General features: G+C 33.7%; 1 long non-coding RNA gene across 1 annotated transcript; it reads left to right on the forward strand.

Annotated features, from left to right (window-relative positions):
• Window positions 1-5,434, forward strand: LOC148614371 (uncharacterized). Its single transcript, XR_015923192.1, has 4 exons — window positions 1-73; window positions 2,632-2,720; window positions 4,024-4,061; window positions 5,358-5,434. It is a non-coding gene; the product is annotated as an uncharacterized LOC148614371 (long non-coding RNA).
• Window positions 5,435-5,690: the final 256 nt, after the last annotated feature.

Below are 5,690 nucleotides of genomic sequence, written 5' to 3' on the forward strand. Positions count from 1 at the left end.
TGCAGATAGATTAAAGTTAATAGAGTATATTACATTATGGAAAATTCAAGTTGCGAAGGGCAATCGATGCAAGGTAAATGTTTGTTTGCACGTTTCAACATTGCAAGAACATAACAAGTTTTTAATGCCAAATTTTTTCTTCTAAAAACACCCTTATTCAATAGTATACAGAACTACATGATGTACTTTTAATATATTATTCTATCCTGGGTAAATTAACAAGGACTTGTACCAAACTACGCGAATTTTATTTGCATGCAAAACACAAAATTTTCGAATGATATGATAAAGACTATGTCAAACAGACCAAAAGTGTATTGTGTTCAGTCGCTATAATCTTATTGTAATATTTTTATGTTACACAAACATAATCACATATTGTTGATGACGTTACTAATTTCCTCATTGCAAATATGTTCATGTTACACAAACATAATCGCTATTGTTGATGACATTAATACTTTCCTTATTGCAAAATTGTGTTAAGAAGTGTGCACATGTCTCTCAGAATGCAAATAACAAATAATAAAAAGTAAGTATGATACTTGAATTGGGTAATTAATAATATATTAAGATTACTGTTTAATGAAACTGTTCAAATACATTTGTTTCTCCGTCTTAAAACAACTCTTTCTACGTTCATTTCCTTGGATCTACTGTAAATCGTGAAGTACATTTTGACTGGTTACATGTATAATAGAAACATTCTTCCGGAAACATTTCCCGTTAATATAAACATTCTTCCGGAAACATTTCCCGTTCTTTTCTGTAGTAGAACGTAGCCACATTGGAAGTGTTAATATCTTCAGTGGGTAACTTTAAGTTGCACATTTTTAACATAGTTTTATGATGCCTACTGAAGGATTTCCAATACAACATATTCCGTTTTATGAAATGTATAAATCATTTATCATTGGCTTAAGCACTTTAAATATGTTCACGCATAGCGAATAAACCTTGCTGTCTTGCGAAATGCATTGATGTAGTATGAAATATTTAAAATGTTTAACAACAAATTTTAAAAAGTATTAAGATCCAATTCAATTGTTTGTCATATATGTGTAAAAGACGTCTTGTGACTATATCCCTATGCTGGTCATTGCACATTAAAGAAATAATACTACTGATTTGAGTTGCACACAATTAATGTACTCAATTATCTGCGTTTTTCTACAAATTAAAAAACAAAGTACGAAATATTTATTATGCATTCTCAAGATCAAGAGGATTTTGAAGATGATTGCGGAAGTTGACCCTTCCATTCAACTGCCCTCTGGTAATGCAACTAAAATATCCGATGGTCAACAGAAACAAACTGAGAGCATAGTTAAACAATATCACTACCAATCTATAATTCTGCTCTGACACTACTACTTATATCTTCCATACGTCATAACATATGATGTGCAATAAACTTGAAAATGTAACAAACTACTTCCAATACTTCAAGGGTTTTGTGATCAATAGAAGTATTGCACATCTTGACAAGAAGGGTATTTTTCCCATTTCATGTTTGCTTCTGTCTATTACGGTTTTCGAGGAGTATGGATAACATGGCTCAAGGTCACCGGTAAAAGTCACCATAGGTCATCGAATGGTACAATTTTGGAAACACCATACGTCACATAGGATGAATGGTGAAAGCTGTATTTTTCTACGCATTACGACTTTCAAAATAAAAACATTAACTGAAACTAATTTCAGTTAAAGTTAGATAACTCATACAAAGAATAGTTTGACCACTTTAACCCACTAGACATTTTTGTAGGTCAAGTACCATACAAACATTATGCACTTTTCAGATTGTCTTTACCTGTAACGGTTTTTGATAATTAGGCCAGAACTTGTGGAAGGGGAGATAACTCATAGCCCGTTAACTAGTCAATAACCCGCAAGTCCGAGACGGATTGTCCTAGTGATTTAAACATATAATTTAAAGGTCGGAACAAATTGGCGCATACTTTCCTTGCCAAATCATTGTTACCGGACAAAAGAAATAATGCTAAAAAGAATTACAGTAGGTCCGTACACTGTGGGGAAAGTCCTTAATGATAATAATAAAAACGAATTACAGTAAAGTCTTTGACTTCTGACCTTGTTATTTTTAAGACGCAGTTAGTATACTTATCAAGAACATATGTAGTTGCAGGGTACTTTTTTTTCAAGGAATTGGCCGTTTCTAAGACAAAAACACTGAAAAGGCAGTTTTGGCCAATAACTCATACAACGTTGAAAATACTGAGTGGAACCCTGTACTTTTTTGTTGATTTTCTTGTTTTTAAAAACTTTGTCATTTACATTACACCTCTATCCCTTATGATTTTGGTTCTGTACACAAGTTATTTTCAAAACCGATTTATGGGCGATAACTCCTAGTATGGAAAATACTGAATGGAACCATAAAACTTTTTTTTGTAGAGTTCATTGTCCTAAACAACTTTGCCATTTACAGTACCCATCCAGCTCTTTTGGTTTTGGTTCTGTACATGGAAATTTATAGTCAAAGTCGATTTATAAACCCTTCTTCACTTATAGTTGGTCGAAGGGTTTTGTGTATAAAAAATTATTGTAGATCTTGACAAGACGAGTATTTCTGTTCATTTCATGTTTACTTCTTTTACAATTTTCAAGGATTATGGATACAATAGCCCAAGGTCATCGGTAAAGGTCCCCGTAAGTCATCGAATAATACATATTTCGAAAACCATACGATGAATGGTGTAAGTCTTATGTTTTTATGCCTTATAGTTGTCAAAATGAAAATATTTCGGTTAAAGTTAGATAACTCATACAAAGAAAATTTTGACCGCTTTGTCCGATAAGACATTTTTTTGGCGAAGTATCACACAAAGATTTTGCACTTTTTAGATTATCTCTATTTTTTGGGACTAGTCTTAAATCGGTTTTTTCCACCAATTTCCTAAATTAACTACTTTTAAATATAAGTATACATAATGACATATCAGACATTGTGTGAAAGGCTGAAATATCGATTGGGTGGAGTAAGGTCTTCCTTTAACCACTTTTACGGAAATCTCTAAAATCTGCTTCCACAAAGATTTTTGGTTGAATTGTCAACTGACCTTGACTTTTGACCTTGGTATCTGAAAGTACCAATTCATATATTGAAGAAAACAATATATGGTTGGTAGGTACTTTTCATTCTAAAAAAATACCGTTGCTATTTAAAAAAACACCCCAAAAAAAAACAGTATTGGGTAGTACGCCTACATCGTTGAAAATATTGAATGGAACCTTAAACAGTTCTTTATTCTGCACAACCTTGTCATTTACATTACAAATCTATCTTAATGTTTTTGCTCTGTTCATAGATTTTAAGCAAAACGTTAAGTGATTTGCAATAACCCACTTATACTTAGTTGTTTTGCGATCAATAAAATGAAGTTGACAAGACGAGTATTTTCCATTTCATGTTTGCTTCTATTTATATTTTTTGGGTGAGTAACGGTTACCAGGTTAAAGGTCACTGGTTAAAGTCAACGTAGGTTATCAAGTGTAACACATTTGAAAACACCAAATGTCAACCTAGGATTAATTATGAAGCCTTATGTTTCTACGCCTTAATGTTTTCGAAATTGGCTGAAACTGGTTTCGGTTAAAGTCAGATTACTCATAAAGGAATAATTTGATTGCATTGACCGACTTGGACATTTTGTTGACAAAGTACCAGACAAGTGTTATGTACTTTTCGAATTATCTCTATCTGTAACGATTTTGTCTATTGACATCAGAACGACAAATCAGTGTTAGGGGAGATAACTCAAATGTCAATTCAGTTCGTAATACTAAGTCCTAGTGAATAAGATCTATAGGCTTTGGTGTAATAAAATGTGTCGCATACTTTTCTTACCAAATCAATTATAAGAATTCAAGGAAGAAAAAAAAATAATAATCATAAGAATTACAGTAAGGTGCAGTAAGGGAAAAGACCTTATTTAAGTTGGTAGCTAGTATTCATGGCTATTATTCAATATTTTATTTCAAACTTTATATCTTCTTTAGGCAATCTGGGATGTCCAACAAACCCCCAACACACAAAAGTAGGTACAATATATATACATACAAGTACGCTTTTGGATATAAATAAAACAGTTTTAAAGTTAGGCTTTTACATTCTAATGACACAACCAGACACATTCTTATCGTAGTTTGTAAAAGAGTAAATCCTTCAATACATTCTTGTATGATCGTTGTTGATGCAGATCGGCATACTTTTTACAACGGGAAAATTATTTTATGACATTCATGTAGCATGGAATATATATAATATTGATCAGCTGCACTCAATCGTTTATGTTTGGGTCAGAAGTAGCTTTTAATAATTAATATAACAAGAATAGGTATGGTGTAAAAGTGGACGTAAGAGTAACCAAGGCCATCAAGATTCCAACGGAAATCAAATGAATGCAATCCAGGGACAAAGACCAGACATGGAAAATAGACACATACAACAAAGAACACAAAGCAACTAACATAAAACACACAAAGTAACAACAGTAAATGAGCAACTTGGACTCCACTAAAAACTTGGAACCTGAACCAGGTTCACCGGTAGGGTAAAACCCACCGGGATGAAAATGTCAGCCAAAGGCAACCCAGCAATCTCCGATGATGAGGAAAACCAATACGACAGGGCAGGCTGCTGCTGGCCCCACAACATCTCCATACACCCAACCAAAATGAAAGATAAACCAAGGATTAAAACGGTAAAAGATACACAGAGGTCAGAAATTCCCGACCAGGGTAGGCAAAATAGAAAGCGGCGGGGCTAAATAAAGTACTCCGGCGAGACCACAACTCTCCCCTCCACAATCCGGCAATCGTGGAAAAATCAGTACGCATTCAAACACATTTTTATAATAAAAAAACACGGTAAGGCAAGCGTTTTGTTGCAAAACTATTGCAAAGATAGATCTTTATTTTGTTACCCATATAAAGAAGGAGCAGCCATACCGATTGGACAAAACGATGGTAAACCCTTGGCAACAATACCGAAAAGACAAAGAGGATAACATACGAAGAAAAAAAATGAAACAATGAAACTAAAAATGTACACACAGAAGAACAGTCCAAACCTTATCATAACCGTCAATTTGTTATTTGTTATGTGCTGGTATTTTTTAACAAGAAAGGTACATATTTACAATGCCAGTAAGGATAGCGAAATAATGATGCATTTGGTAGATTGGTCAAAGAATGCCCACAATCAATAATTTTACATTTTTAATTGGTTCTCTGACAGTTTCTCAAGATACAAAATGAATTTATTTTATTTATTTTTTTATAAATAAGTAATTCGACAAAGTTTTAACTTATAACATGCCTTTTATTTTTAGCTTTATCAACCCGAGTACCAATCGGAAGAAGAAAACCAAATGACTGAATTGATTAAAACAACGAATAAAGACCAGGCACTTATAAGGTTCTGAGCACTATTTAGTCGCCTTTTACGACAAGCTTAGCGCTGCTGCAGGCCTATTCTTTTAACACCCGCACGGGTATACAAAGTAACAAATCAAATGAGCAACTCGGACTCGGACACTAAAACCTGGGAGCATGGACCAGGTGTACCTGTAGGGTAAGCGTCCTCTGCTTTTCCAGAAACACCCACCGAGTTGCTCACAAACAGTCAAGTCCGGTCAAGTGAAACGTATAAAAGTTTTAAGTAG

Source organism: Perna viridis, chromosome 6 (assembly GCF_037379345.1).
Source record: "Perna viridis isolate PV_CMFRI_1.1 ecotype Kerala chromosome 6, ASM3737934v1, whole genome shotgun sequence".
In the NCBI taxonomy this organism is placed as follows: Eukaryota; Metazoa; Mollusca; class Bivalvia; order Mytilida; family Mytilidae; genus Perna; species Perna viridis.